Source organism: Cyanistes caeruleus, chromosome 9, assembly GCF_971803275.1.
Source record: "Cyanistes caeruleus chromosome 9, bCyaCae1.hap1.1, whole genome shotgun sequence".
NCBI lineage: Eukaryota > Metazoa > Chordata > Aves > Passeriformes > Paridae > Cyanistes > Cyanistes caeruleus.
Genome location: NC_141709.1, coordinates 6,967,285 through 6,995,061, shown reverse-complemented (window position 1 = coordinate 6,995,061; position 27,777 = coordinate 6,967,285). Strand labels below are relative to the sequence as shown.

Genomic DNA, 27,777 nt, shown 5'->3' with positions numbered 1-27,777 from the left:
ACTGAGCTGCGTGAAAACTACACTATTCCATGGCCTTTGATCAAAATCCAGTGAGGCTCAGAGGTGAGATCTCTATAGAGACAACTGTGAGAGAGGGAGAGATCTATAGAATTCTGTTTAGGATTTCTCTATGAAATGAAATCAAAGGAAATAAAGAACAATAAATATGCCTGACACATCGATGTACTGTATATGAAAATTATCCTGCTCCTGGAGTGGTCTGTTTTGGTTCAATAATTCAGGTTTATTCTTTAGCAGCATGTCCTCAGAAGAAAATCTGTGGTTTAATTTGTGTCTATGCCAGTGCAATTTGCAGAGGACTGTTGTTACACAGAGGGTTTAATTCTTAGATTTTTTTTTTCTTTATCTTTCCCCGTACTATTCTCACTCTCAATTCTCAGGCCCACAAGCTAAAAAAAAAAACCACAAATAAACACGATTAGGAAAAGAACAGAAATACTCTTTAACATCTGTTCTTACCCAAACAGGAGAATTTATCTAAGACAAAGGTAAAATAAATTACAATATGTTTCTATTTTCACTTGAGAAAAGGTTTCTGCACTCCCAGTTTCTGCATTTGTTTAGAATTCTCCATATTTGCAAAGAAATCCCTTGCTCTGCATCTCCTTGGAAGTGATTTTTCTCTCTCTTATTCTTTAAAACACCTCCCCTTACACACTCTTTTATTTATTTTTAACTCTTATGTTGAAGGCTTTCATGAAATAACATTTTTCAGCGTAATATAATTAATAATTTAATTTAAAATACTGGTTGTTACTGAGTTACAACATAACTTGTACATTGATTTTCCTTTCAATGCTACTCCAAAATTAAATCCCTGGAATCAGAGACACAAATGTCAAGCAGAAGTATAAGGTGATACCAATAACTATTTTGTCTACAAAGTAAAAAGAATTTTGTTTTGTAGGAATTTCACATCTGCGTAGAACTACTTTGAATTAAAATGTTGATTGCTTTACAAGTAAAATTTTCTCCCTGGGATTGCGGAAAACAAGGCTCTTCATGGAAACTCTTAAGCACACGCACAGAGCATAGCACACAAAAAAACAGCTATGGCACTGCTCTAGGAGTCCCCAGTTCAGTGAAAAATTGTCCAGCTCACACTGTCCAGACTGGAAGGAATATATAGGCACTTACTCTGTGCTTGCACATCTTGAAACCCCAGAAGGATTCTTATATTCTTCAAGATTTTTGCTTTCCCTGTCTAAAATAGATTATTTTCAGTAAATGGATCACATTAGAACTGGTGCCTTAGAAATTAGAGGGTTTATGGTGCTTTGTGAGCTTGCTCCCTCACTCCACAATTGTTCTTCATTATCCCTCAACTCCAGCTGTACCACATTTCTCATAAAACCGGCTGCATGCCCATACTATGAGAAGTGCCCTGGAAATAGCACTCGAGATTCTCTGAAACATCTCCCATAAATTATCTGGAGTCAATGCAATGACTCGTTGCATGTCAATGCAATGACTTCTGAATGCTTGAGAAGGTTGTTCTCCCCTCAGCTCCTCACATCATCACTTTAATGGCAAATTCAGCACAAGAATTAAGTGAGGAGAGTCTTTGCTCCCAGCACTGATGTGGGCAAGCTGGCTCCAAATGCAGCAGGTGTTCCACTGCTTCTCCAGGAGGGTTGTGAAACACAGCACTGAGGAAGGAATAAACAGTGGCCAGGAAAGGGCAGTTTAACATATGTGGGGAAATAATGCCAGTGTTAAAAATAAGTGTGAATAACAGTTCTCTGTGATTCTGTAATTCTGAAGTAAAAAGCATTCTGCTTGTACTTGGAGCAATGATATACAAGATGTCAAACACACATGAGCACTGGGGTGATTGTGGGGCCTTGGTTGATCCTCACTCTGTGACTGTGACACACTACTAAAAATTAAGAGATCAAACTCCCTCCCCACCAAAAAAAACTCAAACCATCTTTTATTGATTTAAAAAGTACAATATTTTTTTTTCTCATTACTGCTTTCCATAGAAAAATCTTTCAAAGCCCAGAACAAAATAGGTGGATGGCTTAAGATTGGAAATCATAGGACAGCATAGTAGTTTGGGATGGAACAGACCTTAAAGCCCACCCAGTGCTACCCCCTGCCATGTGCAGGGACACCTTCCACTAGCCCAGGCTGCTTCAAGCCCCATCCAGCTTGGCTTTGGACAATTCCAGGGATCCAGGGGTGGTCACAGCTTCTCTGGCCACCCTGTGCTAGGGCCTCACTCTCATCACAGGGAATAATATCTAACCTAAATTTCCACTCTTTCAATTTGAACCCATTGCTCCTTGTCCTGTCACTAGAGTACCTGATGACATCTTGTTGTCAGCTAAAAGCTCCATTCAGATTTCCTACACCTGCAAAAAGCCTTATTGAGCTACCAAAATTCCTGTTCAGGAACCCCAAGAACCATTTTATATTGTTTACCCAACTGATGATAAAACAGTAGCGGGTAGGTGGTTATTTGGTAGTTATTTGGGTGTTCACTGGAATCATGGAATCATTAAGGTGGGAAAAGATCTTTAAGATCACCAAATCCATACCTTTGTTCTAGAACCACCCCCATGTTCACCATTAAACCAATTCCCCAAGTGCCAAGGACATGGAATCTGTCCCCATCCCCTGCAGAATGAGTTCAGTTTAATTTTGGAGGCTGTATACTGAATCAAATCAAGTCATGATCATCCCATGCAAGTTTCCCCTTTGCCACCACCTTTCCACTTGAGGTATTTCCACACTTAAGGACTACAAAAGAAATTAATGTTGCAATGGCTCCACTGTATAAAAATGCACGGATTTGACTTTGCATCATCCTTTTGTTTAAAAAGAAATCCATCCCAGAAAGCAGTGCAGCACAAAGGGCACACTGTCTTATTTCCCCTAGAATTTACATGGAATATTAACCAATGAAGAATTTTGATAATTTACGTTCTTGACAAAGGTTGTAACAAGAACAAGAAATGGGGGAAACTAATTCTTCATATGGGAAACAGAGAAATTATAATTCACTGTAATCGCTGCCTTAGATTTTAATTTTCTGGTTCCCTTGGGCTTCACAGTAGGAGAAACTGAAGGACCTCACAGGAGAATTAAAAAGGAATTTATATCAGTGAAAAAATTGACTCATAAATAGTTATAGATTATATTGCAAGTTCTTATCAGACCGGTTAAAACCAAAGCAGAGAGCCTAATTTACCTTGTCAGGGCTTTTTAATAATGATTCTTTCAATTAAAAATCCAATAAATACATAATGGAAAACTTCTATTGTTTTCAATAAACAAAACTGTGGAGAGAGCTGATGGAAAAACAACATGCCATCCAAAATCCTTCTTCCCTCCCATCTGTTTTTTCTCCAGTTTTACTCAGATTGGAGCTAAAAGGCCCAAATAAAAAGCATCACCACCCCATCATTATCCTGTAGAGTCAGGGAAATCTAGATCCCTGTCTCCAGATAACAGGGACAAGGCAGTGTGTCCCTCCCAATGTCCAGCAGCCACAGCACACAAAGCTCATATATTCTGTCTTTTGTTTCCAAAAGTGTGGGGTTTAGTGCTGGGAAGCTCTTGGAATGAGATACCTCCTGTCAGAGCAGCATTTCTGTGCTCACACTGCACAGGTCTCACTCTGCAATCCACAGGTGTGGAAGAAGAGAAGGGAGTGAAAAGAAATCATTGAGACAACATCCAGAGTAAAGACAACAGCTTGGAAATCCTGTATCAGAAAGCCTCAGCTTTGTCACTGTCTTCCCCACAGCAAAGAATCCCACAGCTAGTACCAAAAAGCTGTTAGGGTTGTTCAAACCCCTTTCCCAAACACAGCCTGCAGTTCCGCAGTGGAATGAAGCACCACTCACCTCTAGGAGCACTCCTGTCACTTGTTGCCTCTTAAAGAGCATCTTGGGAGTATTCCAAGGAAATTCAAAGTAGACACATCTAGCTGTGGGCATTTTCAAAAGTGCTTTGCCATGAAATGCTGCTTTGCCCATATCTTAGAGAGCTTGGTTTCATCAGAAAGCAAAAGTAAAAAATAAAAATACAGTAAGGAAGTGATAACTGAGAAAGTACACATTTCTATTTTATTCTTATAAGGAACCAGATTCCTTGACATTTTTAGGAAGAAAGAACTGTATTTTAGTGGAAAAAATTCCATTTATCTATTCTTTAGCAAAAGATGATCAGAGGGATGGAACACCTCTCCTGTGAGGAAAGGCTGAGACACCTGGAATTGTTCAGCCTGAAGAAGAGAAGGGTCTGATAAGAATTTATGAGAACTTGGAGAGGGACTTGGAACAAGGGCCTGGAGAGACAGAAAAACGGGGAATGGCTTCCCACTGCCAGAGGGCAGGGTTAGATGGGATACTGGGAAGGAATTGCTCCCTGTGAGGGTGGAGAGGCCCTGGCACAGGGTGCCCACAGAAGCTGTGGCTGCCCCTGGATCCCTGGAAGTGTCCAAGGCCAGGTTGGACAGGGCTTGGAACAACCTAGTGGAAGGCGTCCCTGCCTGTGGCAGGGAGTGGAACAAGAGATTTAACCCATCCCTTCCGACCCAAACCATTTTGGGATTCTGAAGATAACTTGGCTCTTTCCCTCCACTCAGTTTTCAACACTCATGGAAACAAAAAACCCCAACCCTTGGGAACAGCAAGGGCTTCACAGCGCAGGCTGGATAACACCTCTGCCAACTCAGAGCTGGACATTCCCAATGCAATTAGGAATGGGGCAGCAGGAGAAGCTGACAGGAAAAATACATCCTTAAGGATGCAGGAAGCCATCCTCTCCTCCCTGTCCTTTTCATGACAGTCCATCAGTTTGTCCCTGGCTGAGGACAGACACCTTCTGCACCCATGGCCTGGTGGAAACGAACTCCAGTCAGGAGCACTGGAGAAAATACAGAAAACTCTTATTTCTTGCACAAAGAGAATGAGTATTTTTGGTGGGAAGGCAGATTTCTGGATAAAAACATGCTTTTCTCTCTCATGGTTGAGCTACCTGGGAAAACAGAAAAAAAAAATTAATTCTGTCTTTACTAAATTTTCTTTTGCTTTTGCCTGAGGTTCCTGATGCTACCTCTGCTTTTCCCATGTATTTCTGATAAGCAATGTATTTTTGCAATGTATTTTTTTTTAATGTGGTGGATAAACCCACATTTTGTGAGGTTTCACATGGCATCACACAGCTGAACCCATATTTCTGTACCTTATTACACAGCACCTTATATGCATAAAAAACATGTTTTTCACAGTTTTTTTCCCAGGCATAGCCAGGCTAACTCTGGGGCTTGGGCACAGCAATTCCCTGCAGATTTCTCTGTCTCTCTCAAAAAAACCACAGAGGTCATCTCCCTCTTCCTAGTAAAATCTGCAGCAAATCTTAATTTTCAGCCCGACAGCCCAGCTGAAAAATGTGCTTTCTGCAACATTGTTGTGCTTAAATGATACCAAAAATCAATTGTAATTAAAATAGAAAAAAGAAAAACACCAATACAAAGCTCAAAAAGCAAATTTACACATTTTCCAGAATACTAAGCAATGTCCACAAATGGTCAGTTCTTCACTCAAAAAGTTGTCTGCCCCCAATGCACAGTCAGTGGGTGTTACCTGAGGAGCTGTAGGCAATAAAATATAGTATTTTACTTTTTTGTTCCAGACAGGATTGTTTGCCCTCAGCTGTAGACTTCTATACCCTTCATCCTCCAGGCTAAGTATCAGCACCAAAAACAAGAATGAAACTGCTACACAAGACTTACAAGAATGAGCCTGATTAGGCCATTATTTCTACAGCACCCAGGTAGATGGAATTATTTTCTGTAATGCTTAAAAAACCAGATATTTTCTCATCTTTCAATTTGCATTGATATAAAAATATTTATTTCTTTTTAAGAAAGAAAACTCACCTTATAATTATTTTCCTATTTCAAACAAATCTTTTTATCTAAGGGTGAGCCCAGGTTGTTACTTGAGATTGTTTGCATAAAATCTCATTAGCCTATTGATTCTCCTTCTAACACCTTAGGTAGTACTTCATTACCATGCAAATAGAGACAGGCTTTTTACATGTACATTAATGCAGCACTGATTATTCTCCTTTCATAGTACTGGCAAGAAAGCACCATAATGAAAGTCATCAATAATTGTTCAACAGGTGAAAGAGATTAGAATCAAAGAGACACTTCTTATCAGCAAGAGATTCCTTTTTCCCTCCAAAACACGAATTTGGCTGTTTACCATTCTCAGGGATCTTGCAAGGCTCCCAGTTTCATCTTTTCATCCCACAGACAGCCACAATGCACTGCAGGGTGAAATATTTTGGAATTCAGAGTGAAATCCTGGACCCAAAGGAAGCAGTGGTGCTTCCAGTGCTGCCTTCTTCCTCCAAATCCCAGTTTTGTCATTCCAGCAAGTTCCAGCATCTCTGGGACTGCCCCTGGGACAGAGTTGCAAGTGCAGAAACTCCAGCAGGGAATCTTTGTTGGCAAACAGCCTCTGCTGGAATAGAATCACAGAACCCCGGAACATCCTGAGTGGGAAGGGACCCACAGGGACCATCCAGTCCAGTCCCTGTCCCTGCCCAGACACCCCAGCAATCCCACCCTGTCCATCCCTGGGAGCATTGTCCAAACACTCCTGGAGCTCTGGCAGCCTTGGGGCCGTGTCCATTCCCTGGGGAGCCTGGGCAGCGCCCACCACCCTCTGGGGGAAGAACCTTTCCCTGATCTCTGTCCTGACCCTGCCCTGGCACAGTTTCAGCTATTCCCTGGGTCCTGTTCCTGGGCACAGGGAGCAGAAATTGGAGCTGCCCTTGTGCTGCCCCAAAGGTGGAGATGTCAAAGGTGTACTTACAGGAAGCATAGCCCAAAGGAACCCATGCTCTTCACAAAGAGCTCAGCAGAGTCTTTGGTAAGGAGCAGGACACAAAACAGAGAGAAGAGGAGAACAAAAAAAACCAACAAAGCACGCTGGAAAGGCAGCAAAATACAACTGCAAAAAGCAGTTTTGCATTTTGCAAGATGCAAAAATGTCTTGAGAGGGAGCCCGGCATGAAGCAGGTAACCCTTCATGCTCCACCTGACTGAACAGTGATTTTATTACTGCTTCTTTTGTGTGATTACACCCAGGAGCTGCCATTTCAGACACCACAAATACCATAGACAGAGGCAGGGACTACCCATGGGGTGATATTTGTGCTGAGCCAAAAACCAAAATCTCATCTTCTTCAACTCAGGCTGCATAAAGAAGGAAGGATAGCTGGCTGCAAAACCTGCTGGGGTGATAAGGCAAAACCTACATGTCACCAAGGTCCTCAGGAAGAAAGGCATGCTGATCTCTCTTCCCTATCAGGGAACAGAGGGATGTATACAGGAACAGGACTCAGGGAATGGCGGTAGCTGAGCCAGGGCAGGGCCAGGCTGGAGATCAGGGAAAGGTTCTTCCCCCAGAGGGTGCTGGGCACTGCCCAGGCTCCCCAGGGAATGGACACGGCCCCAAGGCTGCCAGAGCTCCAGGAGTGTTTGGACAATGCTCCCAGGGATGGACAGGGTGGGGTTGTTGGGGTGTCCTGAGCCAGAAGTTGGACTCAATGATGCTTGAGGGTCTCCTCCAGGTCTGAAGATCCTGTGATTCCATGAACCAGGAACAGAGGTATGCACAGAAGAAATACAGGGATGCCATAAAAATGCTGGAAGCAGCCTCTAGTATTTTTCCTTAAGCATAAATGCAGACACAGAGCAGCAGCAGCACTAGAAATGTGGCTGTGAGAGGCAGTAGAAGACACATATTTTGGAACAGAGTGCTAAGTGGGGATAAAAAGAAAAAAAAAAAAAGTGAAAAAACACCTGAGATTTTAAGTGACGGAAACACTTCCTACCTGTTTCTCCCAAAGTTAAGGGCAATGGGGTCTCCCATGTAGGCAGACAGGACTTGACTGTTAAATTTTCCTGCAAAAAAAATGAACCTGTAAAAAAGAAAACATCAAGTAACCAGCCAAATAAAGGAAGGGAAATTTCACTTATATGTGCCTATAGTTTATAATGAATTGGGCCCAATTTCTGTATCAATTGTGAGCTGAAAGCCAGACCTTTGCTATAAATTCAGTTTGATTACTATTGTTGTCTTCCTTTTCAATAGTTTTCCCAAGAGCCAATAGAAAAAAACAAGACTCTATTATCAAAAAGTCCAGCAAGGAGGCAAGGAGGAGGAGGGAATACATGAAATAACAAAAAATGTAGATGTTTTGAGCAGAACCCCCATTAGAAGGAAAGGGTTTTACTCCATAGGCAAATTTTACTCCATTGCCAAAAAATAACAAGTAAAGGAGCAAAAAAATAAATATGTATGAAATTCTGTTCTGTCTTGTCAAAAGCGAAGCAAATTAATTGTGTAAGTATACATGTAATACTAATGATATTATACAGCTCAAGCAAAACCAGCTAATGAATCCCACTGCCTAAAAGAGCCTGCTTCAGTTACCAGCATTCCAGTCACAACTGCCACGATTTCCACTTGTGCTGTCAGAACACAGAAGTGGCTTAAAAGAAAAGGCAAAAGCTCTAGAAATGCATGTATAATATTTACTAATCACTACTAATTCAGAAAGGTTTAGGAATCTGTATGCCTTCAGCTGCCAAATATCATCTGAAATGTTTTAATACACTCCAAGACACTTATTGCCCTTTCACTTGTGAATTTTAGACAGGATTACATTTTCTTGCTTGGTTTCTTTGCACAGAAATTGTGCTCTATGCAAGGAATCAGCATTATGTGATTAACAAGAAACAAACAATACAAATAAACAGTTTAAAATGGGCTGGAGTAACAGGACATGGGGAAATGGTTTCCACTGCCAGAGGGCAGGATTAGATGGAATACTGGGGAGAAATTCTTCCCTTCGAGGGTGGGGAGGCCCTGGCACACGTTGCCCAGAGAAGCTGTGACTTCTCTTGGATCTCTGGAAGTGCCCAAGGCCAGGTTGAACCCTGGGATAGTGGAAGGTGTCCCTGCCCATGACAGGAGGTAGCACTGGATGGGCTTTAAGGTCTCTTCCATCCCAAACCATCCTGAGTTTCTGTGATTCAGTGCATGGTGCTGGTGGCACCCAAACCAATGTGGATAGAAAAGAAATGCCGTATTATTCCTGCCACTATTAAGGAAACAATTCCAATACAATGATACTTATCATCCAAACCAGCCAGAAAACAAAATCTTTAATGGTATTAATGATAACAATGTTTTCATCATTAACAGATCCTGGCACAAGATCATCCAAATTTGCTATGCTGCTAATTCAGAGAGCTGCTGCTGATTCATCCCAGACAACTCTCCATGTTCTCTTTTTTCATGCATTTCAGAAAACAGGAAAAATTAAGTTGATGACAAACACAAACACGGGGTTTACCCCTAAAATCTGTGGGTCTTAAGGGTTTTTGTTTGTTTGTTTGTTTTCTGTTTTTTAAGCACTACAACCCATATATCAAACTTGTGTTTGATGATTCAAGCCCAGAGCAGTATTTTGTGAACCCCACTAGCAAAGGGCTTTACGGATGGGAAGAAAGGAAGAGGGAGCCCATCAGTTCTGAAAGGGTCCTTACAGGATAGGGTCAGTGTCAATAAACAGAAATGCTAACTGGTTCACACTGAATACCAGGGAAGTACATGAAAATGAGCAGCTGGGTCGGTGGGTGAGTGAGTTGTTTCTATTCAAATTCACTTTGAAAGCTGTTAGATTAAATTGGACCATGGCAAATTGTGAGACAATTTGCCTTGCTGCTTAAAAATCTATAGTCTAAGTAAATCTCTCTCAAAGCTTCATCTCTGTTAAACTAAAATAGAAGACTCAGTATTAAAGAGCAAAATTTACCTGTGCTCAGCAGTGATGGACTGTTTTTGCTCAAAAGACATTGCTTAATTAAAAACAAATGGGGTTAATGTGAATTAAAGGTACAAGCTCAAGTGCAATCAACAGTCAAGTCAATGAGAGTGGGGTGACCTTTAAAGGAGAATGTTTTCACTCATTAAACACATTGCTGACTTTTGGGAAAAAAATACAGAGTTTAATAAGAAAAAAGATAAGGAGTTGCTAATGGGCTGTGAGGAGAGGATCTAAAGAAAAACAATCTTACATCTTGCTCTTCTGTGGCAAGTGAGGCAAGGACCTATATTTTTAATGAATATTTTCTGTGCACTTCCATTTATCTTCTCCATATTGTTCTCCCTAAGTATATACAGTTAAATCAAAAGAGACACTCACTAGGGAAAAATAACCCAATAGAGCCTAACAACAACAAAAGTGCTGTTATCCACAGGAACACCACAGCTTCTAAGGAAAAGAGAAAATCAGGGAGCCATTAATTAGAAAATTATTTCCAACCAAGGTGGCAAGGTTTATTTTCATGTGGAAAATGGGAATGTTGCTGTTTATGTCTCTCAGAGGCCTTTAGAGATGCCAGCTGTGAAGAAAGTTAGAAATGCTCAAAAACAAAAGAATTTTTTTCTACACTTCAAGGCACAATGGCAGAAAAATAAACTAATTGCATCCCATCTTCTCCACCAATACATAAACAATGGGATGTTTTTAGGAGTGGGGTGTAAGACAGCAGCCAGCCAGGGCCACCCCAACCCACTTTTTATACGTAAAGACTCTTGAAAGCCTAGGAGCAGTTTTTTTATGAAATTTCAGAGAAATAAGAGTCTTTAGAGAATGCCATTTTGCCAACAGAGCCCCAGTCCTGCTCACTGGGGAATTTCCACTAGGACAGAAAACACAGGCCCATGAGGAAGTTCTCAGGGAATGAATGAGATTATAATTTTATAGCACAGTTACCTGCACAAAACTTACTTCATCTTCACAACTCGCTTGATTGCTTTTCCCATTATTATTGGAAAGTCATTCCAGAACCTCATTTCCTCTATCTGTGAGCAAACTTCTGAAGTCCAGATGGAATTTATGAGCAGGCTATTTGAAACCACTCATTCTTATGCTAACATTTCACTAGAACTTTCTCCATTGATTACTTTTCTCCCTAAAGTGCCTCTCCAGACAAAGTCTATCACCTGTCAACTTTAATTTCACAAGGTGTCATCATATAAAATAGGTCTCTATTTCTTTAGTCAATCTAATAATTTTAGAAAAATATGGGACATTTTGCAAGATAAATGTTGGAGAGCTAGGATTTAACATGAGTAATAGGACTTGGAGTAAAGGAGTGCTTGAAGGCAGGAGGCCTTTCTGTCCTCCATCCCTCCTGCTCCCTTCTCAGAAGTGACACCTCCAAAAGGCACTTTAATGAGCCTGAACTGGGTAATAAAACTTTACAAACACATATCACCTACACACAGAATAAATCAGGAGCTGTCCTCTGTAATAAGCAATTTCCAAGGATTGAAGCACTCAATCCTTTCCTTTCTTTCCAAAACAAGGGTATATTCACATCTTTTTCTCACTCAAAATACAATTTAAGACCCTCTACCAAGGAATAGAAAAGGTTACACAGACTAATTGTGTCACAATTCATTTTCTCAGGAAAGTTCCCAAAATCCCAGACTGAGGATTAAAGGATCTAGCTCAGGTTGGTCCTGCACAGTTCCCAAAGCCAGGAGGAGAACTTGCAGAAGTATTGCTCTGTCTACACACTGCAGGAAGATAATAAAGAGTCCTCAATTTACTTTAGGAAAATAATATGCAAAAAGAAGAATTACTCATTATACAAAGGATTCTGGGAACACCTGCAGGCTCCAGAATACCAGTTAGTTTTGGGCAAGTCACAGATTTTTTATGTCTCTTTTCTGTGTCTTTTCTATGTGTGGTTTCCATAGTTCATGTTTAGGAAAAAAAAAAAACAAACACAACAAACAACAAACCAATTTTTCTGATGTTAGCAAGATCCTGCCTGTGCTAATCCTACAGATGGGATGACACTCTGAGTGAGTGGGAATAGTAAGAAGGGAAGTGCCACCCAATCTGATCTGCTCTGGAAAATCACAAAAGCTTCAGTTAAAGCTAAGCCAGAAAAAAAACCCCACATTTATTGAGTGGTTTGTGGCTACTATAAAAGATTGAAGACAGAAGATGGGCTCATTTAGTATTTCATGAAAGGTCCCATGAGAATTGTGACAAACCAGAAAATCTATTTCTTCCCCATCACCAACACGAGGCCATGCACTCCTTCTCCAGACCAAGGTTATTTGTCTATCCATGTTCTAATTTGCTGATAGACATCACACACTTCCATTCCTTTTCATTCAAAATTAGATAAAAGTTAGGAAATGCACCGGCACACCATGTCCCCACAGAGAGACACTCGGATATTCAATGTCATCTAAAGTCTCCCTGATGTGAGTAGCCCAGACTAATTTATTGCCTCTCCTAGTCTAGACAATATAAACATCATTTACTGTGACCTGTGGTGTGCTGCTTTCCCTTCTGTTTTTCAGACCTGTTTAGTAAGTTTCAGAGAAGCACAAATGCAGAAGTCAGAGACCAAATGACGGAAATTATTTACTGAAACCTGGAGATTCACATCCCTCTTGATTTTAACACAAATGGCAGCTTTCACTGTCTTTAAAAAGGAGACTGAGGAGCTCGGCACTCCGTACCAGCCAGATTTAAAACTCTCTCCAGGCACTTGCATTTCTTCTGAAGTAGCAACGTGAGAAGAAAACTCGAGTCAGGAGCTCCACAGTCAGTGCCAGGACAGGAGGATTTAACACCAACAACCAAAAAGGATAAATGAGCCCCCCAAAACCCCTCTCTGGAGCCAGAGGTGAAAGAAGGAATGTAACAGATGCACTCACTGCCAAAAGGAGACACAAACCTGGCAGGGCAGCTGCTCTGTGCCTGGAACTCAGGGACAATTTAGAGAGCCAAGAAAGCCCAAGCCTTTAAAGCCAAGGTGTCCATTTCCAGCCCGAGCCCTTCATCCCTCAGGTGTTGTGAGAGCATCTACTTCGAGCAGCCCTTCCCACAGCCCTGGGAGGTTTGGAGAGTGTTTCTGTACTCTTAGCACAGGAGCTCATTAAACCTTCTTCCCACCAGGAGAGGAGGAGAATGAGTCACCTGCTTGAGGGGATCTTAGTTCAGTTCCTTATTTAACTCATGTCTGGCAAGGAGAGGATGTCCTACCCTCACACAGGGAGGGTGGAGGGAGATCAGCCTTCGAATCCTCAGCAGGGATGTTGCGCAGGGCAATAGCACTTCCATCCTCCCTAGAACACCTAGATCAGGGGAAATGTTCCATGATTTACTGGCATCATTGCTTTTGCCCAGAGCACTGATAAAAAAGTTGGCTTGGACAAAGTAGCAATAAATGAAAACAGAAAATAAATAAAATTTCGGGGGATTATTCTCATTGCTGCTCTCATTTCAGAAGAAAGCCAGAAGGGAGTTTTCCCAAGAAACTCTGGTTTTCTTAAAACCTTCTAATAACAGATTGAAACTATACCCAGCCATCCCCACTGTAGGACTAGAAAGAAAGCAAAGGCTATGAGGAAATTTCTGCTGTTAGAGACACTTTGGTTTTGTCCTGGGACAGGAGGGAAATGCCTGATTTCCTGTAGCTCCTCTCTTTGTGATTCCATTGCAGGAGAGACTTACCACTCCCTGCTCAGCATCCCTTCTTATTCAGTCCTTCCAGCCTTTAGCAGATCCTCAGCGGGTGTTTATTGCTGGCTAATGCCAGGCTGGATGCCACTGGCAATGTGGCTGATGGCGGAGGCAGGAATGCAACAAAACACTCCGATGTTTATGCACCACAGCCAACTTTATTGAGTTCTCACTTTCTTAAATAGATCATTATCCACGTGGTCAGTCCCCATTGGTTGAGCTAATTGTCACCTGGCCAGCCAGCCAATAGCTGCTCGTGTCCCCAGTGGCCTGGGCCTGCTATCCAACAGTCCATACTGGTCAAATTATATAATTGAGGTACTTAGATCATAATTTATGTTATAAAATTTGGTTAAATTATAATCTTCAGGCCTTCAGGCCACCACAACAAATTCCCTTTTTTGTTTTTAAATATAAAAACAGCATCTGTCATCCTGTCTGCAGGGCCCTTGGAGACAGAGTGACAAACATGGCACTACTATGTATGGAATAGTCTTGATGACATCAATAAAAAACTTTGACTTTTTCACACAACAGCCCCAGCCCCTTTCAGCTAGTGATGTATCTCATGGTATAATTGGTGGTGTAACAGGAGCTATCAAATGGGATTACTAGTGATGTAAAATCTCAAAGTGGCATGCAGCAGGCTTATTAACTTAATTTTACAGCTTAACATTATGAACAAGGAGCATTTTAACTTTAAAACCATGGGAAACATTTAACAGGGAAAACAACACATTTCAGTTTGGTTTTATAAACCCTTAAGTTCTTATATATATTTATATATGCCTTTAAACAGATAAAAGTCTTTAAATAAATTATCATCACAAAGGTCCTGGATCTTCTAAGTGGCAGTTGTGTGCTAAAATCACTGCTCTACGCCATCTACTGGAGGCCTTTCAGGAAGATGATGTCTCTGATTCCGAGCAGAGCATAGAGCAGGGCAGACACATCTAGCTGGTATCTACTGTGTCCCTGAGTCTGTCAAAACATACGTGTATCCATGTCCCCATGGTGGTCCCATGGACCTCCCATGGTCCCATGGACCTCCCTATTTGTTTGTCATAATGTATTTTGTAATTAGGTTTGGGTGGTAGGGCATCACCAGATGACTGCAGTGACAAGAAATTATTTAAGATCACTGTGTTTTGTGAATTTTACGGTACTGTTAAGTGATTTAATGTGTATACAGCCTTAGCCACTCTACTCTGTGGTGTTTCATCACACATGCCCCCTTTTTGTTTCTCTAAAATACATTTTAAGTGCCATGTGCTCTTTCTACAATGGCTTGTCCAGTTGATTGAGGGGGGAATACCAGTTTGGTGGGACACACCCCAGAGTTGTAGAAATTGTCTAGTTTTTTGTGATATGTATGCAGATCCATTATCTGTTTTGATATTATGAGGGATACCCAGAGCAGCAAAAGTTAATCACCAATATGCAATGGCATCCCTACTTTTCTCCCCTGATACTCTTATGGAAAAAGAAAAGGTATTGACTGACACATGCACATATTTTAATTTTCCAAATTTTGGAATATGCTTGACATCAGTTTACCAGGTCTGTAAAGCTTTTAATCCACAGGGATTAACTCCCATTTGTAATGGAGCAGTGTAGCCCTGGCAATCAGCACATATGTTTACTATGTGGCAAGCCTCTGTGTTGGAAAGCATAAACTGTCTCTGTAGGGCTTGAATGCCTTGGTGAAAGAAGGCATCTGATGCCTTTGCCTGAGCCAGCATATCTAGCTGTGGTGCAGTCCAGGTGGGGCCAGCCAGGTGATCTGCTCGTGCATTTCCTTCTGTAATAAAACCTGGGAGATTTGTGTAACTTCTGATATGAAGGGTGTAATAAGGGCAAGTTCTGGCCTGGATGGTGTGCTATAAGGTTTTTAGTAAGCCAAATAACTGTGCATTGTTAACTTCCTTTAATAATGTTCGGTCCAATTTTTGTGTCAAGTCTGCAACGTATGCAGAGTCAGTGACTATACTCAAAGAACTGGGGAAAACTCTGAAAAGCCATGGCTGTGGTACATAGCTCCAGTAACTGAGGTGACCCTTTCTCATATCCTTCCAATGTTTTCCAGCCTTCTTCTTTCCATGTTACAGTGGCTTTTCCCATTTTCCCAGACCCATCAGTAAATACAGTAATTCCCTTAAAGAGTGTTCAACTGTTCAAGGGTTTTAGGGATAGTTCAGTGGTCTTATTCATTTGCAGAAGTGTATGACTTGGTAGGTAGTAATCAATTTGCCCTGAGAAATTTTGTAGAGCACTTTGTAAGAAAGCTTTTGGCATAGCACCATTCAAATTCTCCTTGTGTCACAGGCAAGATGATTTTTGAAGGATCTTTTGCACTCAATTGCAAGCATTGTTAACAACATTTAATGATTAATTGAGCGATTAACTCAAGATGATAGGGACTGTCTTTTTTGGTCAGTGGGGCAAGAACATCCATTCTAAAATATGCAAAGGCTCAAACCATTGAGCATCCCACTGCCCAATAACGCCAGTAGGATGGAAATTGCACTGCTTCTCCAAGTTGACTTATATTGCATATATTGAACATATTGAACTGGAGTATAAATTAATTTCACTAACTGCTTGATGTCAAATGGTGTTACTTCTTGGGTGGTTAAAAATCATGGCAAGTTAGCAACAGCAGGGGACCCCAATCCATACTTGGCAACAAGTTGGCATAATTCAGAAAGAACCGGCCATTGCAAAGGTGTGTACTTAGCAGGCATGGTTCTGCTGCCTCTCAGCACAGGGTACACTTCAGTTGTTCTGACCTCGGGCTTCAGTCATCTGACATGGACACATCAATTTTTTCTGCTGCCTATAATCCCCACTCATGACAGCCACTCACTTTACCTGTCTCCAGACACTGAATCAGGAGTAGCCATCAGCAGTGCAGCTATGGCTGTGTTCTCTCTGGGTTTGGTGAGGGGATGATGACTCCGGCTGTCTCTGTGGATGTGTGTTGGGTTGCTGGTCAGTATATGTACCAGGGGCTGCTTTGATTCTGGTAGTGATGGTGGTGCATGCGCAGCAGCATCAGCTTTAGAGATCTCTGATTCACCAGCACTTTTGGGTTTTGCATAGGCTTGACTTCTGCATGAAGGCATGTCCCTAGGCTCTGCCCACAGGTTGCAGCAGTCACAACAACAGGCACGTGCATCCAATCCAGGCTGTCACAAGCGCAGTTTTGCAGTCTAGCCAGTCAGCTCCAGGATAAGGCAGTCTGAGCACATCCATGGTGATGCACGGTGCATGTGATTCCAGCACAAGCTGTTCGAATGGCAGCTGGGGCACACTCATTCCACAGCAGTTAGGCACTTCTTCGCAGCAGCTAGGCACGGCTTCACAGCAGCAAGGTAGATCTTCACAGTGGCTGGGTGCGGTTTTGGTGCAATCGGTGAGGTCCACTGGCAGTGCAGAAGAGATGCCCCAGCATGAGCCGGCAGTACTGCTCCACTCAGCCATGGGATGTCCCCTGGAAGGGACATCCCAGCATGGGCAGGTGGTGCTGCTCCACTCAGCCATGGGATGTCCCCTGGAAGGGACATCCCAGCATGGGCAGGCAGCGCAGCCCCGCACAGCTGTGTCATGCTCCTCCAGGGAAACGTCCCGGCACAGAGTGGCAACATGAATTCAAGTGGCTGCTTTGCCCATCCTTCTCTCTTGTGTCCCCAGTGCAGCGTCCACACTTCCTGCTGATCTTCCTGGTGCCCTACCCTTGCTGCTGGCCTCAGTGGACGGCGCCCACAGTTTCCCTCCGCCATGTAAATTAAAATTCAACTTGGCAGCCTGTGCATAGAGTAAGCGTTCCACATGTGAGGCAAAGAGTTGACAAGCTGCTTCCTTTCTGCAAGACAAAATGTTTATCAGGGGGCTCCCCAAATCAATACTGGGGAGCTGTGGCAAATTTAGAGGCCCCTGACACTTAAAATTTACAAATTTTCTGCTCAGTATTTAACAAGAGCTCAGCTATAATTAATATTAGCTTGCCTGGAATGCAGGAATAAGCAACTAAGCAAACTAAACTGTGAACTCACTGAACTAAACTAAACTCACTGCCTGTGAGGTACTTAGTTTTTGTAACACTACAATGCCACAGCCAGGCACTGTGGAAGTGTTGAAGTATGGAAGGAATTGTGACTCCCTAAAGGGTAGACAGATGTGTGCAGCTGCTCATAGGAAGCACCCAACAAAACTATTGATTAAAATATTATACTCTGGAAACCTGAGTTCAGTTTTGAAGCTGAGCTCTCCAAAGCTTTCCCTGTCTCTCCATCCAGCCTTTCCTCCTTCCTCCTCTGCAACACAGAGAATGAAGAAACCCCATTTTCCCTCTTCCTGCATATCTCAACCATTTGATTTAAACCATCCTTTACAAGCTGCTCAGGTCACCCTTTATATCCCAAAACATGCTAATGAACCAGGATGTCCCACATGAACAGGAAAGAAGACATTTTTCCAAGGAATGTGATGGAGCCACAGAGCTCCTGCTCCCATTTCTCAACATGTTGCTGCTGTGCACCCACAGTACTCTCCAAACTGGATATTAAAAAGCCTCAGACTGGAAGAGCAGCCCAGGTTAATTTTGAGTAGAGTTTGATAATTAGAGTTTTCAGACAGTAGGAACACACCTCAGGCATTTTTGAAACTCAAAGGAAAGACAATGTGATATTGTAAATATATTATCTCTATGCAAAGATAAAAGCTGGAGTCATACTCCAGCTTTACTATGTGGTCATAGTAAAACCTCTCTCTCTCTTTTGTTTTCTGATATTTTTCTGCACTTCTGTAGATCCTGGTCTTCTGTTTCTTCCAGATGTATCTGCTTTAGACAAAATATTCTGAAAATCTGTAGTAGTGTGACACCAGCTTACTACAGCAAACTAGCTCTAAAAACACTCACAGCCCACAAGTCCATCCATTAAATGGATGGCAATTTGCATAAAACAATATATAAATTTTAAAACCTGTGGAAAATAACTGAGATATTTGAAGGTTGTTACAACTTGCACCAAAACTCTGAAATTCTGTCAGCTTTGGGAGTAAATTTATTTTAGCTGCAATGTCCCAGTGTCCAATTCTCCCTGCATTGCCTGGTAGGAATCATCCTTCCTTTGCAAGCCAGGGAAAACTCAAATTAGCTCCTGCGTAGAAAGTTGTGCTTATAATCACCTTTTTTAAAGGAGCTGGAAGTTTGGGGAACAGATTGTGATCAACAATGAACCCACTTGACAAGGTCAGGTGGTTTGTGAAGAGAAAATTGTTGCCTGTGTAAAAGTAATTAGGTTGCACTGAAGAGAAGCTGCCAAAGTCCCAGCAGCCTCCATTGGGGTAAAGCAGAGTAATTAAAGCAGTTTTAATGCCTTTTTACACCAGCAAAGTCTGGCTCTAACACTGGCTGTCAAAAAAAAAGGAATGTGGAACCGATGAATTGGAATCATTTCATAAAATGCTACTACTAAATAGTGAGGTGCTGGTGCTGAAGTACCCAGTTATCCACTGGAATATTAACCCTGTGCCCACAGGTGTTCAGGTGGGAAACAGAAGTGGGGAATTTGGTGCAATCACATGTTCCCTGAGCTAAAGCCTTGAGCTGCTGCCAGCAGGGGAGTCCACAATTTAATCTGCTGTGCAGCTCCAGCTCATGTTCTGCTCTGCAAAACCCCCCAAAAGGGTCAGCTAAAGCTTTCTCCAGCAAAAAACAAGAGCATTGACAGAAAGCCTTTGGAGCAAGGGAAAAGCAGGAAGAGCTTTAAGAGCTTGAGCACAAGTTGGATAATCCAAAACTGAAGTTTTCCAGACTGTTGAGGTGAGTGTGCCCAACCTCAGCTCAGCTCTCCTTTACCCAGACTATAACAGTTTTAGATATAAGTGTTGTTTCTCCTCCCGTATTTCCTGGGAAAGAATTTGCCATTAAGGTCTAAATTCCATCCACAGGAACCAAAGATAACTTCAGCTGGTGAAGAGATAAGACTTAATAATTTCTTAACCATTACGGATGTTTCTATAGTTCCCATATATTTTTGAAATTTGAAGGGCAGGTGTTGTTTTGGTTTTTTGGGGTTTTTTTGTTTTGTTTTTAATTAAGCAAAGCAGACAATTTGTACTATCTCTGTTACTTTCTCCTCACCCACAGAAGAGCTTTGAACAACTTCTTCCAGTTCTTTCAATTTTACCTGCAAGCTCAAAGCTGACTTTCCTCTGCTGCTGACAAAGTGAACCTGAGCAGTGGGAAGCCAGTAAATCTCAAGCAGCAGTGATGCTTTATGTACCTTAAGTACTGCAAGATTAAAAATGTGGTTTTATCACAGTGTGATACCGACGTTAATAACTCGTCTGGAGCAGGAATTCAAAGCTTTCACTATTCTATAATTGAAAGTAGCCCAGTTGCACATGGATTCATGTAGCAACAGAGGAGCTCAGATCATCTTAGTCAGTGTTTCACTCCAACAGGAGCCCGAGAAGGGCAGTGAAGCATCACTCAGTCAGGCATTACCAACACTGGGGTTTGCATTAGCAAATGAAGCTACATGCAAGTCACAATCCCATGCCAGGTGACTACAAAGCAGGTCAGGCATGCAGAAAAATTCATTCGTGACACTTGCTGAAAGCAGAGAGAACATTTAAATTTCAGATTTTCAGCCCATCAGCAACAGCCTTACCTGCTGCTACATTTTCAGTTGTCCCAGCAACAAGCAATTCTTTTTCTTTCAGTCTTTTTATTATCACTTCTCCTCTTCAATGGGCTTTTGTGAGACAATTATTTATAAATCTTAATTACTGTTTCATTTTGTTTTGACTGGGCTCAATATAACAACTCCAGGCTGCCACAGAAAGCAGTTGTCCCTCCCAGCAGGGCCATGGCCACTGCAGCTCTCGCTGCAGAGCTGGCACTCACAGATCAAAAGGAGGCAGAGCAGCAGGAGCAGGAGAGACTGGAGGGATTTCAGGGCAGCACAAAGCAACACTCAGGTGGTCACAGCCTGGGCAGGGGGCAGGAGGAACTGCAGCTCCACTGTGCTGAGCTATGGCATTTCCACCAGAGACAGGGTGGGAGATGCCCAGCTGCAGCGAGGGGTGGGCACAGGTCACCAGGAAAGCAGGCAGGGACCACGGGGAGGGAGCTGGACTCCACTGCAGGGAGTACTTGGGATGTCACAGCTCTGAGAAGGGTGGGGTGACTGTGTGTAGAGGCAAAGGCACAGGAGAGGCCATTCAGGGACACTGGTGGAGCAAGGAAAGAAAAGAAACCATCCTCAAATAATTTGAAGTACCCTTTACCCTGCCTGGGAGCTCCTGAACATCCCTGTGCAGAGACCTCTCCTAGTACAGTGGGGAAGACTAGCTTTTTCATCTTGCTAAGCAGAAGGAACATTTAAATTCCAATAACGCCTTTAAAATCTCTGCGTCACACACAGTTCACTTCAGAGTATGGAGATGCACAAAAGAAAAAGAGCAGGAGAAACCAAACAACCACCAGCAAGAGCAATTTGAAACATTCATCTGGATGGCAGTGCTATTTCACACCTCCTCTTTAGCCACTGCTGGCATCAAACTGTTGTAGATGACAATATAGTATTGGCTTTTGCATTTATGTATTAGCTTTCACCTATTATTAATCACAAAGATTTTAATATGGTACAATTTATATTTCCTTTTGACTGCTTTTTAGTATAGTATAATCTGTTAGTTTATGTATGCACCCTATAGTTTATATAAATAGTAGTGTAGTGAATATATGATATTATAGGCCTTAACTAAACACTGGGTGTTAAAATACCTCAATGTAAAAAAAACCAAAGAATAAATAAATTCTATGTAAAGGAATGATGTTAACCCCCCTTCTCCACTGACTGAATTCTCCAAGTGATAAGATAACTGCAACACAAACCAGAGCACCAGAGGACAATTAGAAAAAATACCATGTTAAATTTAAGGAGGACCTATTAAATCCTTATCAGAGGATATAAACCCACAGGATGGAGACACAAGAAGGGATAAAATATATTAACTTGACACACAGGATGTCATGCAGATAAACCAGAGTATGAAGAAACCAAACAGAAGAATTCCCATAACATCAAACAGTTCACAAGAATGTGTGAATAATGTATGGACCTTATGAATATTCATGTATCTCAATAATGTAAGAGTATAAAGATAACACTATCAGAGACTATTGGTGTATTCTTTGGCTGTTTGCCAGGAGCACCCCAGCACTGGACTTTTGTCTCTTATTTTATTCCCTATTAAACTTCTTAAAAATCCTGAAGAGTTACTTCATTTTTCACAAAACTTAGCACAAAACCCAGAATCTGAAATGGTTTCCAATAAAAGCAGCACTTCCATAGCTGCCCTGGAGCTCCATTAAGCTGTGGTTGCCTTCAGTGGTGGAGGTGCAAGTTAATTTTTATCTTTTCCTTAATTGATTGCAGCTAGCCATGCTGTTCACCACCCTGTTCCTAAATCCCTGTCTCACCTCAACACATGGTGCTCATCTACGGACTTCTCAGGGAGCTGTTGCACATTTGGTGCTGCCTTACTCTCTAGTCCTTGGACTAAATGAGGAAAAGTGCATCTCCTTTTATTGTTAATGATTAACTGCAGCATAAAACAATCTGAGACGGGAACACTGCTCTTGTGCAGCTGCATCCATTTGGAGGTTGTGGGTTCTGTCTATAAAGACAGAACCGTGCTGGGGTGGCTGGGACACAGAGCAGCTCATGGCCTCTGGGAGCTCATCAGATCTCAGAACAGCAGTGAACTGGGAATAAGATGGGGTTCTAGACAAGGTGGTAATGCTCAGGAGATACTGAATCACAGAATATCCTGGGCTGGAGGGCACCCACAGGAACCATCCACTCCGAACCCAGGCCTTGCCAGACACTACAGCAATCCCATCCTGTGCTTTCCTGAGTGTTGTCCACAGGCTCCTGGAGCTCTGGTAGCCTTGACCACTGCCCTGATCAACTTGTGTCTAATAAGTGTCAGAATGTCATTTTATCAGCTTTTGGTTACGATTTCACCCCCTTCTTTCTCAGGGCACACAATTCACCTGACTTTAAAAGATCATAAAAATGTCAAGGATGCAAAAATGCTCTGTGTGTGTCCACAGCTTTGGTCCTAAATCAGCTCTGCATTTACAGTCATCTCTGAAAACCAACAAAAGTCTCTGGGCACAAACTGTCACCATTTGTATTTCCTAAATCAGCTTAAACACAACCTAAAACACAGGGCTCAGTACTGCTTATAAGCCTGTGTAAATGGCTCTCAGTGCATATACATTGCACATTTCCCACCTGGATTTTCCTATCTCATTTGTGCAAAGCAGGCCCAGATCATCTTTCTGTAGCAGATCAGGCTGTAGAGAGGCAGCAAGGGGAGCTTCAGCATACAGGGAAAGAAAAAACAATTCACTCCTCCCTCATAAATCATAAAGAAACTAGGTAGAACACAAACTCAGGCAAATTCCTGCATTTCTGGTGAAAGAAATCTAAAGGTAGCAACCAGAAACTTGTCAGACACCTACAGAAATCTAAAAAAAAAAAAAAAAAAATCAACTTAGGCAGACATGTAAATATTTTTCAAAAGAAAGAATATTTAAATGAAGTGGTTGAATGTCCTGAGGTGGAATTGAAGGAGGTTTAGTCAGCCATAATTTCATTTGAAGAGCCTAATTAACACCCCTGGATTTAAATTCCATATATCATTCTGCATTAGTTTTGCAGTTGTTGAAAATGCCATCACAAGAAAACAATGTATACCATTTCTAGGGGTGCATATTTATAGCATTTGGCTTCTTTATCCCAAAAAATTGCCATGTATATAAAGAAAATCAATCTTTTCAATTTCCAAACTGCTTTAGAATTTATGTTCATTTTCTATTATAAGCATTTGACATGGTCTATGAGAAGTCAGATGGAGAAATTTCTACCCTTTACAGTCAGGAAGAGTATGTTCATTAATATTTTTAAACTCTGCAGTGTACAAGTCTTAAAACCTGAGATATCCCTTCACATTTTATTTCCTGATGCTCAATATCTTTTCTGTTGCCCGTTTGTGATAACAATTCCTTTGGGGCATAATGAGGAAAAGCCAAAGTTTGTTCCACACAAATTCTTCCTTCCATTAATAACACTGACAGGGATAGAGATGCTGAGGCAGTTTCTGTGCATTCAACAAAAAAACAAAAACCTAATATGAAGCTGTAGAAGCATTTTTGGCTATATTTATCATCAGATGGTGCAATTAAAGACTGACAATGTTGCAAAGCAAACAAAACAGAAATAACAATTGAGGCCACACCTCCAGGGGGAAAGTGAAAGTCAGGGTGTAAAATTATCACCTCCTGAGCCTGGTCAGCTTGGCTTAACACAGATTTGCAGGAAAATACAGGTGCATGACGTAGATATATATTAATTTAGCTCAAATTTAGCAATTAGCCCTCTTTATATATTCACAGAACTTCTGCTCTGAGGCCAGAATCTCAAAAAGTTGTGAGTCACTACTACAACTCAGTCTATGTGACCCTGTTCATCCTTAAAGGCTCAGACAATTCAAGACTGTTTGTCTGCCCTTCTTCCCTGTCAAAAATGCAACTATTAATTAAAACCCGGAGTGGAAACAATAACCAAGCAAAAACTGGACTGATGCTACCAAATTTTTGGAAAATGGTTCATTATTTTTTATTCCATGTAGCTGATGACCAGTTCTGGGGGTTACATTCCTGCTGAGAGGAAGGCACCAGGAAATCTTGAAAGTGTTGGGTTTTCTCTCTTCTCAAATAAAAAAAGTAGGGCAACCATGTGTGAGAAGATGCTGACACCACTTAGCCAACAAAAGCAATGGGGAAAAAACAAGGTTGGGAAGTCACCTCCTATGGATTAAACAATTACCTTGAAAATCAAAGGCCAAACTCAACAATGCAAGGCACAACTTCTGAATGGTCTGATGGGCACTGCCCACACAGGCAGGAAGGATACCCCCCAAAATGGGTAAAAGGATGTGGAAGATCTGTTTCCCATAAAAGATTTCCCTATTCTTCCTATCATCAGTGAAGCTCTGCACCAGCTCCTGTTCATCAAAAGTAAGAACAAGGCAGAAAAATCTGGAACCTCAGTGCAGGGTTTGAGAGGGGAAGAGTATTTCCCCAGGATTATATTTTGCTTAAATTTTAGTGTATCTGGTGAAATCAAAAAATAAAATGTGCATGTGGAGTGCCATTGTGAGAGGCTGAAGGACCTGTGATGGGAATAACTCAGGGAGGGGATGCAGAGAAGTGGCACAGTGAACACGCACCAACACTTCTTCCTCTAGAATTTGACAGCAGAATTCTTGGAGGACACAGGAAAAATTTGAATCCACAGTGAATTTCAGAGGCTGCAACTCTCTGCCAATAAGTGACAGTGTTCTTCTCCAGTATTATGGGGGAGTATTGTCTTCAGGAAATGTGGAGCTTAGCAGGATTTCCAAAACTATGTTGCATCTCAGGGATGGAGTCAAATCTAAACTAATACAAAACAAAGTAAACATGCAAATCTGGTTAGGCAGAAAGTACAGGTTGTCTGTATCCTACTTATAAATTTCTGCTACTTTCCGTGCAGTTTCAATCACTTTTTTTTTTTTTTTTTTGAGAAGAGAGGCCAGTCTCAGGAATTGCAATATAATTGTGAAATTTAAAGGTTAGCATCCAAGTATATTTTCATTTATCCTCTTTAGCTCTGAAATATCCCACCAAGCTGCTAATATCTAATAATCCATTTAGAGAAGCTGAATGTTATCTGTACAAATTAAATTGTTTACATTCACCTTGGCTTACCATAAATAAACATGCTCATTCATTATTTAAAATGCAGCACAGCATGGTGAATTTTGTGTTTTCCCTGCTCGGTTTTGGCTCTAACCGACTCCATAAATACATTAGCACCATCTTTTGGCTAAACTGGTCCTGACCTGTATTTGTATCTTTTCCTTACAAGTGGGGTAATTGGATTTTTCTGGAATTCCCAACCTTTTGAACATGAGGAAGAACCAAACAGGGAAGTGAAGATCAGGCTGTGGCTGACAACCCAACGAAGACAGCATTTTCATATCCACACTGGGGTGCCTTTATGTTGTTGCAGCCCTAAAACTGAATTTTTATAATTATTTGCCATCTAGAATTGTGTAAAGGTGATTTTTTTTTTTTTTTTTACAAATGCAAATCACATCCACTAATTATTAATCAGATGCTTGTTTGCATCATATCTTTTTAATAAAACATGGAATATGGGCATGCTCTAGGGATTTGCTGCTACTTTGCCGCTCACTTGTACTTTATGTTACCTGATATAAAAGGCTCTAAATTTAGAGTTAAGGTGGTTTGTAAAAAGTATTTTTCCCTCTTTATTTTACCTTACATTTTTTTATATGTTAATTCAAATTAATTGAAAGGTGGGATGAAAATGCAGCTTCTATTTAGGCAAAAATCTCCCCTCCCTGGTGTATTCCCTTTATCCTTCTGACATCCCCTCAGGGAAACCATCTTACATCCTTGCTCTGCTAATGGTGCCTCAATAGGATCACATCAGAGCAAGGATGGAGCGAATATACAGCAAATACGACAAATTCAGGACTTCAGGACATTGTACAAGCTGGACTGCTGGAATTTCAAAAGTAACATGTTCAGTTTTTTTGGTTTTTGTTTGTTTTGTGGGGGGGTTGTTCGTTTTTTGTTCTGGTGGTTTTGGTTTGTGTGGTTTTTTGGTGTGGGGTTTTTTGCGGAGCGGGGTTTGTTTGTTCACTTTGCTTTGCTGGATCTGAAGGGATTCTGAATAGACGTTTCAAATATGAGCACAGGTGGAGCACAAAGGACCTTGGAAAAAGTGGAATTGTCTCACAGTTACAGACACAGAGGATCCTCTCAGTGCAGTTTCAGCCTCACCTCAGTGAAGTGTCCCAGTCTGCTTCCACAGAGCTTTATGGAGTTTGGCCAAACTCCTGTGGGATTACCTGGACCTGCAAGGAAAGAGTGATGAGGATCCCCAAGTCCTTGGTCTGACCTGGAGAGAACACAACTCAAGGTCACTCAGGGGATTTCCATCCCATGAAATCACCACACACAAAAAGGGGTGCAGAGGAAGGGGCATTTCAGAGCAGGACAACAGCCAACTGTAAAGATGGGGGATTTCAGACAGAAGAGACAGAGTTTGGCACAACCTTCTGTCGAGTTTGCATCATCCATAGACCTGTTAATCCCATCAGAGTCCCCTCTACCTCATTTGCAACAAAACATCTTCCCAGGGCAAACCAACATGAAGTATTGTGTATTTTTAGTGATGTTATCTATATTCCAGCTGGAGAATGGGATCAATTGGACACTGTTCTCCACAAAGCTCTCACTGTTTATCACCACCCTGATCCAGGAATACAGATAGTGCCAGGGGCATATCCTGATGTGAGTGTTGCAGCTGTGTTAATCTGGAGCAGAAAAATAATTTACTGCATGAGAGCAGCAGATACCAGAGCAGAACCTCACGTGAGAGGGAAGCAATGACAAATACGTGCCATGTATATTTATATATTTAGTATGGGCTTTTAAAAATACATCTTTGCCAGTAACAGCTGCTGGAGTAGGGTCAGTGAAAGAAAGTCAAAGAAACTTGCCTGAAATTGGCTGAACCTGTCCAAACAGAAGGCACTTCTCCTTTCTTCCAGTTCTTGTTTTGGACTTGTGTAGCTGCAATGAGAAAAACTGGTAATAATTGGCTACATTATGACTTGCTGTTACATTATGACTGCTAAAGCCATGCAGTTCAAAAGTCTCCTGTGTAATATAATATTTATCTGTATAATTTTTACATGTATACACACATACCTACAGCAAAACATATGTTTTTATCCCCGCTGATGTAATTTCAATCCTCAGGACTGAGAAGAATGGAAAGATTGCTTGGACTGGATGATCTGAAAGGTTTCTCACCTTAATAATTTTATTATTCTATGATTCTAAAAGAACGTGTGTGTGAACAGGAATGTTTTAAGGCCACGTGGAACAGCTGGAAATAAGAGGCAGAAAATAATGTCTTGAAAGGATGTTGGCATACATCTGAAAAAAATGATGGTAAGATAGGGAGAAAAACAAGGATGTACAAGAGCTTGTCTCAT

General features: G+C 41.6%; 1 long non-coding RNA gene across 3 annotated transcripts; it reads right to left on the bottom strand.

Moving 5' to 3' along the window:
- Window positions 1–1,933: 1,933 nt before the first annotated feature.
- Window positions 1,934–13,771, bottom strand: LOC111932481 (uncharacterized). Of its 3 annotated transcripts, none has more exons than XR_015274081.1 (4): window positions 13,606–13,771; window positions 13,069–13,226; window positions 7,885–7,971; window positions 1,934–5,010 (listed from the first exon to the last, which is right to left on the bottom strand). It is a non-coding gene; the product is annotated as an uncharacterized LOC111932481 (long non-coding RNA). The 3 variants fall into 3 exon arrangements; XR_015274082.1 differs by lacking the exon at window positions 13,069–13,226 and adding an exon at window positions 6,246–6,309 and having other exon boundaries at window positions 13,606–13,769; XR_015274083.1 differs by lacking the exon at window positions 13,069–13,226.
- Window positions 13,772–27,777: the final 14,006 nt, after the last annotated feature.